At 44.9% G+C, this 14427-nt stretch overlaps 1 long non-coding RNA gene across 2 annotated transcripts; it reads left to right on the plus strand.

The window, feature by feature from the left end:
- The first annotated feature begins 13026 nt into the window (after window positions 1-13026).
- LOC128448576 (uncharacterized) lies at window positions 13027-13841 on the plus strand. 2 transcript variants are annotated; one of them, XR_008339766.1, is made up of 3 exons: window positions 13027-13222; window positions 13328-13446; window positions 13538-13841. It is a non-coding gene; the product is annotated as an uncharacterized LOC128448576 (long non-coding RNA). The 2 variants fall into 2 exon arrangements; XR_008339765.1 differs by having other exon boundaries at window positions 13027-13218.
- The last annotated feature ends 586 nt before the right edge of the window (window positions 13842-14427 follow it).

A 14427-nucleotide genomic window follows, 5' to 3' on the forward strand; every position in this document is an offset into this window, starting at 1 on the left:
AAGCATGTGATTGAAAATATCAACATTTTGTTTATTCTATTGCTTTTCCAGTCTTGGTGACCACTCAAAGCCCTTTACAGTACAGTTTTACATTCACCATTTCACATACACATTCATACAGTGAATCTATTCTCAGCACTTTGTTATTCTATGGGGGGCCATTCAGGGTTCAGCATCTTGCCCAAGGACACTTCGGCATGCAGATGGGTCAGACTGGGGATCGAACTGCTGACCTTCAGGTTGGAGGACGACCACTCTAGTCCCTCAGCCACAGCCGCCCCCATGTTTGTACAATACATGTATGCTTCAATACACTATGCTAATAACAGTGTCCTGGTTTTGTGTTTGAGAATAAGTCATAAAAAGGTTCTCAGTGTTACAGCCAACCGTTGCTTTGGTTCGATGGCTTCTCGATAATTTGTTGATTGCCTGGTTATATCTGGTCCTATCAAAGACAGAAGATTATCCATCTTCTCAGCTTCCATTCTGAATTACTTCATATGGCGATCTATGTCAAGGAGCAATTCAGCAACAATGATGACCGGCGCAGAGAAATGTGCTTCTGGTGTGCTTTTGAGAACGGCGCGGCGCTTCCACTTCCGGTGTAAACCTTGCAGGAGAGGATGAAGAAAGTCAAGAACAAGAGAGGATTAAGTTTCTTACTGAAGTAAAGAAAAAGGACAACAACAAACTGATCGAAGAAATAATGTCCAAAACATTTGCACACAGAAGAAACAAAATCGTCAACCTATCGCCCAGCATAGAGGACATAAAAGACATATGGCCCGCTTTGTTTGAGGCATCTCATGTGAGTTACAGGAGCATGAAAATTAACAAATATTCCTATTAGGTGGCTTCTTGCTTTTAAAAATGCTCATACACTTTAAAGCTGGTTTAATTATTTGTCTTTTAGATCGAGGATGAGTTTCAGAGAATCACAAGTGCACTTTGAATCAAAGTTCATGTCCAAGCTGGATGAATATACTCCCAAGCTTCTGAACCTCTTCCAGTCCAAAGGAGGAACCATGGGTTTGAGGTTGCAGCCTATCCTACTCAAGATATCCTTCAATTAGTATAATATTTGCTGATATTCTATTTTAGGCCTTTTGTGATCAAACTGCAAATATAATTTGCTTATTACTTAAACTCTACAGGATGTAATGTTGGCCTGTGATTATCTCTACAATAAGAATATGAAATACTTGCATACCTTTTAAAATAGATAGTATGCACTCAGTGGCAACTTTATTAGATCCAGAATTATTCAAGTTTATAATGTTCCGTTTTTGTTGACATTGTCAGAAAAGTTTACATTAAATTATATGTTGATTAATGAGGTCCGAGGTGTGTGGTGCTCTATTGAACTGTGTCAAGGTCCGAGCAGGAAGACCAGAGAGCCACAGATAGTTTATTTGAACAAATGGTCTTTTAATTTAGTTTCCATTAACAAAAATGCAAAAAGATAAACTTCACAACCCTTGGGCCAGTAAAAAGTTAAATTAATCAAACTAGCCTCCAGTAACAGAGGGAGACCACTTAACAAGAGACTGTCCCTCAACTGACAAAGGGAAATATATATGGTGGCTGGTCAAGCAACTCAAAAAAAAGGGGGGATAGAATTAGACATACTAACATTGAAAACAAACTACAGCCACAAAATAACAGCCCAGTATAAGACCATATAATATTAAAGATAAAGATATTGTCAATTTCTTAACATGTTTAAAACATACAAGGAATCGATACGACGTTTCCCACTCTCCCACAGTGAAACATATAAAGTGCACAGGCACAACAGATAAAACAAGACATTTCCTAATACTAAGTAAACATACAGATTATTAATACAGCAGCATAAGGTTCTCTAAAGTGTAAACGTAGTGATTAAAGTGATAAAAGTGCAAACAGTACAAGAGACAGTTTGTTGCATAAGTAAGTAAACATACCGATTTTTTAGTACAGCAGCATAAGGTTCTCTAAAGTGTAAACGTAGTGATTAAGTGATTAAAGTGCAAAAAGTACAAGAGACAGTGTTGTTGCAGAGTCCTGAGTGTTTTCAGCTTCCAGTCAGACTGGAGGATATGGCTGGGGGGAGTGAGGGGAGAGAATTTGGCTTCCTGACAGCTTGGTGTATGAAACTATTTTTGAGTCTGGTGGTGCGGCAACGGAGGCTCCTGTACCTTCTTCCAGATGGTAGGAGGCTGAACAGACCGTGTGCGGGATGGCTGGTGTCACTCACAATCGAGGTAACTTTCCGGGTGAGGCGTGTGGTGTAAGTGTCTTGCAAGGAAGGGAGTGGGGCACCAATGATCTTACCAGCTGTGTTGACTATGCGTTGCAGTTTTTTCCTGCTGTGTGCAGTGCAGCTACTGCCCCACACAGTGATGCAGCTGGACAGGATGCTTTCAATGGTGCCCCGGTAGAATGTTTTCAGGATGGGTATGGGAGCTCTCGCTCTCTTGAGTTTGCGGAGGAAGTAGAGGCGCCGCTGGGCTTTCTTCGCCAGTGATGCAGAGTTGGTGGCCCAGGAGAGGTCCTCGCTGATGTGCACCCCCAGGAATTTGATGCTGCTCACTCGCTCCACAGCAGCCCCATCGATGGTCAGTGGTGGGTGTTCAGTGTGGCTTCTCGTGAAGTCAACCACAATCTCATTTGTTTTGCTGACATACAGCAGGAGGTTGTTGTCTCTGCACCAGGTGGTCAAGAGGTTGACCTCCTTCCTGTAGTGGGTCTCATCGTTGTTGGTGATGAGACCCACCAGAGTTGTGTCGTTAAGGGAGAATAATTAAATATAAATATCAAACAATAATCAAAGATTTACAACTAAAAATCGAAATAATGTCCCTCCCCATGATTACAGGAGACATGGTGTAGTCCAATTAGTGCTTTAAGCCATTTAAGGTTGTCTGCTGCAACTGGACCTCCTTTAGATGATTGGCCAGATGACTCCAGCAGCAACTGGTAACTCAAAGAAAACTCAAAAAAGAAACAAACTAAGCAAATTAGGAATTAAGAGAGGTTACCACCATGTTACCGAGTTTCAGTGTGTGGTTGCTGGTGCGGCCATCACAAACTGCATTGATCTGAAAGTTGTTTCTAATTCTTTTTAGTCCATTTCAAGATACATTAGGGGGTCAAGAAAAACCTCCAAATATAGGTGTGTTGGTGGGGGATGGTTAGTGGCGGCTACAGGAGGGAGGGAGTGGAGATGAGGTTCTCGGATCGGTGCCAGGGAGAGAGTCTAATGGTACACAGGTGTTACAGGTTAACTAATGACTCTGTCCCCCTTATCAGCAGTAGCGCGCTGGGGCTAGGCTGGAGAACTGAATATTATATGCGTGCGAAGAAATTGTGTGATTGGGAATTGTATGTGTCCTGGAAATAAAGAAGCTTGAGACACACCTACCGTTTACCCTTGATTCCTACGAAGAACTCCCGGTGACCAAGAGACCTGTTACAATAGGATAGTCCTTTACAATATCTTCAAAAGTAATGACTTCTGCTTAAAGTATTGCTTTGAGATGACTGATTCTGTCTTACTTTGTCGATTTGACACAAAACCCATCAATCTGCAATGGTTGTGATCAACAGCCTTTGAAGCATATGATGATTCTGATTATTAAGACGGTCTGCTGTGATCATCCACAAATAAAGTGCTACATATGTGTGTTTACATCTAGAATGTATGTCCCTTCTGTGTATTATCTGGTTCACAATACCAGCTATAAACTGTAAATGGGGGAAAACCTCTAGTCTGGCTCTGTCCAAAGGTGACACAACTTGCCTGCCAACATATCTAAAGCTCACTGAATAACATTTTATGTCATGTTTGTTTAATACATACAAAAAACAAGGTCTAAAATGGTTAAGTTTTATTTATTTTTAACGCAATATGCACTATTTCTTTACTGGGACTTTCCCAGAATCACTTCTGATTTCCAGGGAACTGTTACGGGTGGTTCTTTGGTTGGACCCCAAAGCAGACACAGAGAGCAGTCTAGTGTTGAGTGAGGTTTATTTTAACACCAGAAAACAGAGCAGGCAGGCTGTGGAGGCAGGGTGCTGGCTGGCCGAATAATCCAGGGGGGAAAACGCAGGAGGGAAAGCGAAAAAACCGAGGAGCAGCAACAAGGCACACTGAGGAGTCTGTGTAACAAAAGAAAACACTAATGGTTAAATACGAAACAAAATACGAAGGGCGAGAATCAGAGGTCGTCATGGGTACGCTACCGAACAAGACGGAATTATCTGGCAGAGTAGTGGAGTCGGAACCAGGCTTTTATGGAGTGGATGATGGGTGAGTGATTGCAGGTGTGCCTTGTTTGCTGAAGTGAGGAAGCCAGCCACACCCCCTGCCACAGACACCACCTGCAGGACAGGAACAGAACAGGAGAGGGAGACAAAGACAACACAACCAACAACAGAATCACCACAGTACCCCCCCCTCAAGGGACGCCTCCTGGTGGCCTACCCGGCTTGTCCGGGAACTCAGAATAAAAATCATGGAGTGTGTGGTCGAGAATGAGGGAGCGGGAAATCCACTGCCGCTCCTCCGGACCATAACCCTCCCAATCCACCAGATACTGAAACCCCCTGCCTCGCCGACGTACGTCCAATATCTTAGTAACCGTATAGGCAGGGTGGTCATCAATGCTCCGGGTGGGTGGCGGGGGCTCGGCCGGAGGGCTTAGCGGGCTGGTAGACACTGGCTTGAGGAGAGAGACATGGAAAACTGGGTTGATATTAAGAGAGGGGGGAAGCTTAAGCTTCATAGCACAGGGGTTAATAACCCGGTCAATTTCATACGGGCCAATAAATTTGGGTGTGAGTTTCCGGGATTCTGTTTGGAGTGATAAATCCCGGGAAGATAACCATACTCTCTGACCGGGTTGGTAATCCGGGGCCGGGGTACGATGACGGTCCGCTACTCTCTGATTGCGAGCAGCGGTACGGATGAGGGCTGCCCGGGCCTCACGCCAGACTCGACGAGCACGCCGGAGATGCCCCTGCACCGAGGGTACTGCCACGTCCGTCTCCTGAGCTGGGAAGAGTGGAGGTTGGTATCCGTTGGCAGCCATGAACGGGGACATCCCTGTGGCGGAGCAGACCAGGGAGTTGTGGGCGTATTCTACCCAGGGGAGGTGGGTGGACCAGGAAGCCGGATGGCGGGATGAGACGCAACGCAGAGCCGCCCCAAGGTCCTGATTTGCCCGTTCTGTCTGGCCGTTCGTCTGTGGGTGGTAACCAGACGACAAGCTGACCGACGCCCCCAGCGCCTGGCAAAAGGCTCTCCAAACACGGGCGGAGAACTGCGGACCCCTGTCTGATACAATGTCTACCGGGATGCCATGGAGACGGAACACATGCTGCACCAGAAGAGTGGCCGTCTCGAGGGCGGATGGCAGCTTCGGCAGGGGGATGAAGTGTACCGCCTTGGAGAAGCGGTCAACGATGGTAAGTATAACCGTGTTTCCCTCCGAAGGCGGCAGGCCCGTGATGAAGTCGACGGCGATGTGGGACCACGGCCGGTGGGGAATGGGCAGGGGACGGAGCAGGCCGGCAGGAGCCTGATGGGAAGCCTTACTCCGGGCGCAGACAGAACAGGCGGAAACGAACAGCTTAGTGTCTGCAGCCATCGAGGGCCACCAAAAACGTTGTTGTATGAGAGTCAAAGTCCGGTGGGAACCAGGGTGGCATGAAATCCTGGAGGAATGCCCCCACTGGAGAACTGCGGATCTGGCAGCTGGAGGAACAAACAGACGGTTAGGTGGACACCCATGAGGAATTGGTTGGTCCTTCTGGGCTCCCTGGACCACTCCCTCGATCTCCCACCCAGCTGCTCCAACCACACAGGAGGAAGGTAAGATGGTACTCCCCGCAGCATCCTCCACCGGAGGGGCGAACTGACGGGACAAAGCATCTGGTTTGATGTTCCTGGTACCGGGTCTGAAGGTTAGACTGAAGTTAAAGCGTCCCAGGAACAAGGCCCACCGAGCCTGGCGTGAGTTCAGCCTACGGGCAGAGCGAAGGTAGGAGAGATTTTTATGGTCAGACCAGACTATGAATGGGTGAATAGAGCCCTCAAGCCAGTGCCTCCACTCCTGGAGGGCCAGGACGACCGCTAATAACTCCCTGTTTCCTACATCGTAGTTCTTCTCCGCCGAGGAGAGCTGGCGGGAGAAAAAGGCGCAGGGGTGGAGCTTCTGGTCAGAGGCGGTTCGCTGAGAAAGAACCGCCCCCACACCGGAGTCCGAAGCATCCACCTCCACCACGAACTGAACAGCAGAGTCAGGATGGACAAGCACTGGTGCAGAGGAAAACAAAAACTTTAGTTTAGCAAACGCCGCCTCTGCTGCCGGCGACCAATCAAAGGGGATCTTAACTGAAGTTAACTTGGTCAGAGGTGTGGCAACTTTGCTATAGTCACGGATAAACCTACGGTAGAAATTGGCGAATCCTAGAAACCTCTGTAGTTGCTTCCTTGATGTAGGAGTGGGCCATTCGGCCACTGCCTGAACCTTGGCAGGGTCGGTCTTAATTTGCCCTTTCTCCACAATAAACCCCAGAAAACTTACAGACGAAACATGAAACGTACATTTCTCAGCCTTAGCATACAGTTTGTTCTCGAGAAGTCTTTTAAGCACCAGTGAAACGTGTTGAACATGTTCTTTGAAATTACGTGAAAAAATCAAAATGTCATCTAGATAAACAAAAACAAACCTATTCAACATATCCCGAAGCACATCATTAATAAGTGTTTGAAAAACAGCAGGTGCATTGGTGAGACCGAAAGGCATTACAAGATATTCAAAATGTCCCAACGGAGTGTTGAAGCCGGTTTTCCACTCGTCCCCTTCCTTGACTCTGACCAGATGATAGGCATTACGAAGATCCAATTTGGTGAAGATGGTTGCTTCGTGTAGGGGCCCAAAGGCTGAGTCAATCAGGGGAAGGGGATATTTATTCTTAATAGTGATGTCATTTAATCCTCTATAGTCGATACAGGGGCGGAGCGACTTATCCTTCTTGGCTACAAAGAAAAAGCCAGCTCCCATAGGTGAAGAGGAGGGTCGAATGAGGCCGGTTTTGAGCGAGTCTGTGATATAAGCCTCCATGGCGTCTCTCTCGGGTTTGGACAGATTGTACAATTTACTGGACGGATAGGGGGCGCCCGAAAGCAAATTGATGCAGCAATCATAGGGTCTATGAGGGGGAAGGGACAAGGCACGATCTTTGCTAAACACATCTTGGAGATGGTGATAAACAGAGGGAACAGAGGTGAGATCGACCGGTTTGGGTGGAGATGGTGTGGTGGCTGGCCTGGAGGGAATGGCAGAATGCAGACAGTGGGAGTGACAGAAAAGACTCCAATTGGTTATGGAGGAAGTGGACCAGTCTATGTGTGGGTTATGGAGCTTTAGCCAAGGGAGACCTAACACTAGCGGAGACGTGGGAGATGGGATAATGTACAGGGATATGGATTCATGATGGTTACCGGAGAGTAGTAGCGAAATGGAAACAGTGCGGTGAGTGACACGAGCCAGGAGCCTACCATCAAGGGCAAACACATCCTTGGGCTGAGGAAGAGGCTCAGAGGGAATGTGGGATTGCATAATCAAGTCAGAGTCAATAAAATTGTCATCTGCACCGGAGTCAATAAGGATGGACAGGGGTAGGGAACCCTGCGACCATGACACGGTGCCCTTAATTAGCAGGCGAGGAGAGGACAACGAAATAGATGAGTGGCTCACCAGCGCCCCTCCGGTGACTGATGAGCCCCCCCTTTTGGCAGTGCAGGGCAATGAGCCATCTGATGATCCTCCTGCCCACAGTACATGCAGAGCCTCTGGAGGCGACGACGCTGACGTTCCGTGGGAGTGAGCCTCATCCGTCCTAGTTGCATGGGCTCCTCGGGGCAGAGAGGAGAAGAGGCTGTCCGCGGAGGAGTCCCGTGGGGAGGGGATGGCGGACGAGAAGATTCCGGAGAACCCCGATGGTGAGAGCTCATTGTCTGTCTCACGGGAGGGGCGTGTCTCTCTCTCTCTGATCTCTCCCTACGTCTCTCACGGAGCCGGCTATCTAAACGAATAGCTAAAGAAATTAACTCATCCAGAGAGGTGGTCTCGTCCCGTGCCGCTAACTCCTCTCTCAACTCCTCCCGCAAACCCCGGAGGAAAACTGCCTGTAGGGCCCGCTCATCCCACCCGCTCTCGATTGCGAGAATGCGGACATCTATGGAGTTAGTTGCAACTGAATTTTGCCCTTGGCGTAGCGAAAGGAGCCGACTGCTGGCCTCCTTGCTACGTAGGGGATGGTCGAAAACCCTGAGAAATTCGGCGGAGAATGACTGAAAGGAATCGCAGATGGGGGAGTTAGCGTGTGATATGGCAACAGACCAAGCCGCGGCGCGCTCCGACAGGAGGCTCATAACAAAGGCGGTCCGCGACTGGTCTGAGGAATACGTGAGTGGCTGCTGATCAAAAACGAGACTGCACTGGTGAAGAAATTGTCTACATGTCCCTAATTCTCCTGAATACCTGACGGGCGTGGGGATGAAGGGTTCCCGGGGTTGTGCAGAATGAGCGATGGGAAGAGCTGGTGGTACAGGAGCAGGAGCTGGAACCGGAGCTGGAAGGTGGACGGGAACCGTCGTGGTGAGGTGAGTAGACAGCTGGTCCAAGCGGCCCCCGACTTGTGCCACATTAGAGGAGAGATTCTGGAGCGTCTCCATAATCTCTTGTAGAGCCGTCTCGTGCTGACCCATGCGAACTCCGTGGTTCGAAAGAGCTTGTCTAAATTTATCTGCGTCTGCGGGGTCCATTTTGGCCAGATAATTCTGTTACGGGTGGTTCTTTGGTTGGACCCCAAAGCAGACACAGAGAGCAGTCTAGTGTTTAGTGAGGTTTATTTTAACACCAGAAAACAGAGCAGGCAGGCTGTGGAGGCAGGGTGCTGGCTGGCCGAATAATCCAGGGGGGAAAACGCAGGAGGGAAAGCGAAAAAACCGAGGAGCAGCAACAAGGCACACCGAGGAGTCTGTGTAACAAAAGAAAACACTAATGGTTAAATACGAAACAAAATACGAAGGGCGAGAATCAGAGGTCGTCATGGGTACGCTACCGAACAAGACGGAATTATCTGGCAGAGTAGTGGAGTCGGAACCAGGCTTTTATGGAGTGGATGATGGGTGAGTGATTGCAGGTGTGCCTTGTTTGCTGAAGTGAGGAAGCCAGCCACACCCCCTGCCACAGACACCACCTGCAGGACAGGAACAGAACAGGAGAGGGAGACAAAGACAACACAACCAACAACAGAATCACCACAGGAACCTCAGTAATGAGAAAAAGTGTTTCATTATACTGATACCTGAGACAACACATCAAGGATTCTTGATAGGGGCTTGTTAAACAATAATATAAGCCACCCGGTGTTGACAGTGGCATCTTTAAGAAGTCTTAGGTCAGTGGAAGATTGTTACACTAGGAACTTGAATGTTATTTTTGTAATTTCAGGCTCCAAGCAATCCAAGCATCAACATGGCCAGAGATGTTGTCATTCAATGTTTGATGGTTTACCTCGGGGAATCAACAGATCAACTCTTAAAAGGGTATGATGTAAGTTGAAGTACATATAAAATATAAAGAAGGTGATCTGTATCTCTTTCATCTCCCCACCTGGTATGTCTTGGGAAGGTCAAGACACAAAATACAAGTAACTCCCAGTACTTATTGGCACGCTGCTAAGATTGGTGAAGTCACGTAAGTAATCATTGTGCATTGTACATTTGTTATCCATTAGGACATTTTAAAGTACTACTACAGAAACAGGAGGTGTTATTAATTCCTCCCCATCTCAATCCGATTCACCAACTGGCAGAATTAAAAAGTTATCAGTAGTTTACTTGTCTTTATAATGTAGCCCTAAAAGTTCCTAGCTAAGAGTTTCTTCCTAAGAACTATTCACGAAGCAGTTGAGAGACAGTTTTATAGAGATACTGAGGCAACTTATAAAATAAGCGAAGGAGCAGAGTTGATTCAGTTGCTGTGGTCGACTTCAAGAATCAATAATGAGCTAACAGTGCTTTATAAAGATTGACAGGTGACCAACCTTTGTAAGTCAATGTAAAATAAGCTATGTATCAATACATAAGTGTCAGGAAGAAAATAATTTATGTAGGAATCCATTGATATCATTAAAATAATTTATTTACAAATATCTACAACAGTAAGTTCATTTCTGGTGTCATTGAATTGTTATCATTTGTTGGTGAGCTGGTTTGATCCTTATTACGTTATCTGGGATGGCAATGGGTAATAAATACAATATTTAGTATGACATAATAATTTTAATTCATTGAAATACTTTGATTTCTCTAATGCCCACAAGCGATGGCAAGACACTGCATGAAAAGAAGAATTTGTGCCAGTTAATGTCGTAGGAAATTCTTGGTGAAATTTCTGTTATCAGTGTCTTGCCGTTTTACAAGCCTGAAAATGTTTGGAGGTGACCCCCCTTCTCCTAAGCCTAGGGAAGGCTTTCACATGCAAATGCCAAAGCTCTGCACTTTACAAATGCAAATCGGGATAGTTTCCCTCGGAGCAGATAACACCTTTTTCTAAACTGTCTGGCCTTAGTACACCAGGCTTAAAATAAATATAAAACCTGAAATTGTAAATTGATCTTAAGTTAAGTAAGTGTGCTATAATTAATTACATCGTATACCCGGAGCAAAATCAATGCTATGAAAAAAAATTGAAACAATGCACATTTCAGCATTTTATTATTATCCAAAACACAATCCTAAATCTCAACCACTGTACAGAGTGGCATGATTACAGTCACTTTTTCAATTGTGCTGGTTAAATGCACAGTGGATGTGTTAACCACACATCTACCACCAATCCGCTCAACAGGAAGAAATGAAGCTGGATATGATGTGTCTGTGCCCTGCAAGCTCCAAATTTCTAGGGGAGAGCGAGGTAATGTGGGACATTTTTTACATTTGCTCACCTCTAGGCGAGCTAAAATGATATATCAGTAAAATTTACACATTTCCCATTAATTCAGGATGTTTCCTAGCAATGGAAATGATCAGAATGTCTTCAGGAAAAAGGGCAGTGAAAATATGATAGTTTTAAAAAGGTGGTCTTGTGTCCCACTTCACCCCAGCTACGGGATAAAGTGGTCCACTTACTTTTTCCACTTTAAAACTACCATAACAACACATGTTGTAATAGTTAAAATCCTGACAGCTAGATTGACAACCACTAATATCGGACTAGTAATAGAATCATGGGGATTGGTCAATTAAGCACATTTGTGATTATTATGATTCATGTGATCTCTGTCCAACTAGCAGGGACAGGGATATTGTTTTTCTTTGCGTATTCAATTGTCAGTTCACGGCACTTAACTGGAGCAAGGCCATGGAACTGGTCAGCTAGTTGTTTCAAGTGTTTATCAGGCTCCTCCTCCATCTCATCTGTGAATATTCTCTTTACCTCAGCTACTGCACCCCAGGTTACTTTCCCTTTCTCTTTTTTCTTTATGAATCTTTTGAGGGTTTTCTTGTCAATATTTCTATCCCTTTCAGCTTTTCTTAAAGACTTCTTTCCTTGCAGCTACACTCTCCATCTCTGCGAGGGGTGTTTGGCCCCAGGTTGTCTTCCTGGTGTATAGTTTCTTGGCATGATGGCTTTTCTACAATGTTTATGACATTAAAAAAATAAAACATTTATAATGTAATGTAACACTAAAATGCGTTTTAAACTAAACTTAACTTGTGCTTCATGGCGGGGTAAAGTGAGACACTGTCTCACTTTACCCCACAGCATTTGTCCCACTTTACCCCACAGCCACCGTTTTTGAAAACACTCTTATCAATTCAGGCTAATCTTCAGTTAGCATCAATCACATGGTTTTATATGTTGGAAGTTCAACGACATGTATGATATAAGTTTTTCTACCTTATTCAATTTGTTTTGACACAACAGTTGATTAAGTTCAAAGCAAGAACATTTACTTGTACATGCAAAAAACACATTTTTGTGAAAAAACATACTTTCCACAGCACCAGCACCAACTTCTCCTTCACGGCAAGGGGGGAACGGGAGGGGCTTGAAAACTTAATAGTCACATGACCACAAATGTGTTCCGCTGCCTAGATACAAGGGTGTCTCACATTACCCCGCTGTTCCCTACTGGCTTTCCATAAAGGTATCTGTCCTCCCAAAAAACTGGAAATTCCCTCATAATTTGAACTTATTATTAAACTTTCTCAGTATTCAATTAAAACACTCAACAATTTTATCCAAAGCGGCTTACAATATGTGCATTTAACTATGAGGGTACAAACACAGAACAGCAGAAATCATGTAAGTACAATAACGTAAAACCAGATAACATAAACGGGTCCTCAGTCACATACTCATCCCATATAAAATGTAAATTTAAAAGCTGTTTTAACCGCTGCTTTAAGATGAAGAGGACAGTTTTGAAGCTTTACTCTGAAAAGCGGACATCAGTCGTTTGCGTCATCACCTGATCGGCATGTCCAATCACAGCCTCGTGAATACAGAGTCTGTCTGCCACAGATATGCGAGGCTCCTGTTGTTTGTTCCGTACAAGTGACTCTGTTTTCGGTTTTAATAACTTGCTGAAGTCGACACAACACTGTTTCTCTGGAGGAGAAGATGAGTGCGTGGGAAAGCAAAGCCGAGGGCCCGGTGTAGAGGAGTCGAAGCGGAGAAGACGTACGCACAGTCCCTGAACAAAGGTGATACCCAGCCAACGAGCGAAGCCATTGCTAACTGCTAAGCTAACTCAGATTTTAAAAACGTGTGAACATTAGCGCGAAAGTGGCTAAAAGTGAAATAAAGCATCGAGTGCTTTAGTGGAACTAGTTCATGTTTAAATATGTATGAACTACTTAAATCGAACAGTTTGTTCTCTGTAAGATTTTTCATAAACTTAGTAGTTTTACTAAGTTTTACATAGTTTTTGTTTGTTTGTAGGAAACTCTCCCTCTTCAGAGCTGTGATGAAAATGGCCGGCGGAGCGAGGGTATGAATAAAGAAGAGCTGTTCTGTTTAAAATACATCCTCCAGCTTTACTTTATCTGATCCATTTCATAGTTTTTTTTTTTACAGCCGGATTCCTGCACACAATGACGCAGTCACTGCACATTACGCCGAGACTCGCTGAAAGACCGCATTTGCAGTACGTAAGTAGGTGTTTAGGATTTTTGCTGTGGATCTTCCAACGGTGATGCAGCAAGGCTATTTCCGTTTATTAATAATAAACTCATGTTACTCATATTGTTTTACAGCTGCCTGTACTATGACGTCCTAAGACCCACTATGAGCCGGTATGAAGGAGCTTCCAGTACAACCAACGGGACCTTGCCTCAGCATTGAGGAGTTCAGGAGACGGCAGAGAAGAAAGAGGGTAAGGTTAGATTCATTAAATAATTTTTCAGATACATGTGTAGGTGTATGTTGTCATTGAACTGTGCTAATTGTACTGATTGTGTCTACAGCTGATTGAAGCGGGACAGATGACATGGATCCATCCTTCCACAGCCAGGAGCTCAACAACCTGTGTGCCACACTTCAAATAAGACTAGAAGCTACACTGGATCTCACAGCTACACACCACAGACGTCTACACACCACAGACGTCTACACACTGGGGCAGATTCGGACAGAGTCCCACAAAGAACATATGACCCAGAGGCTGCAAAGAGACATTTCAAGCTTCACCTGATTAGCTTTTCACTGGCTAGGCCAGTTGTGTTTGTACAATATTTGTGCTGTATGTAAATAAAGCTTTGACTCAACATATACCTCGTTCATGTTTTTTTCCCTGTACAATATGTTCACATATTACATCAAGCATCACATGAATGAATGTCTTAATTAACTGCATTGCTTTTGGTAAAGGCTTACTAATAAATTATTAAATATTATTATATATATTATTAGTAACAACTATAAATTAATTTTTATTATTAATATTGTGTGGGAGGGGTTTACCCCACGTGTGTGCTGCAATGACCCAGGGTGACCAATGGCAACACTTCTACCAGCCAACCACGAGTGACTTTCCGGGTATAAAATGAAATCATTTCTCCACCATGACCTAAATTATCAGGAGACAAACTTATTTTTATTATGCCTTATCAGTACCAGTATTTCAGATTTCCCATATTACTATTTTTGTGACATCAAAAAAGAAAACTAATGAATGATATCTGCCTTCATAGGTTCTATGGAAGAACATTAAACTGGGATTAAAAAAAGAGAATGCAGCAAGCAGAAGAGAGCGATTTATTACAGGTGGTGGACCACCAATAAAGGACACATGTGATGAATTGGGTGACTTGCTGTCTGGTATAATAGAGCACCAGCAACCTCTGGATGGTATACC

Source organism: Pleuronectes platessa, chromosome 9, assembly GCF_947347685.1.
Source record: "Pleuronectes platessa chromosome 9, fPlePla1.1, whole genome shotgun sequence".
NCBI classification, from domain to species: Eukaryota; Metazoa; Chordata; class Actinopteri; order Pleuronectiformes; family Pleuronectidae; genus Pleuronectes; species Pleuronectes platessa.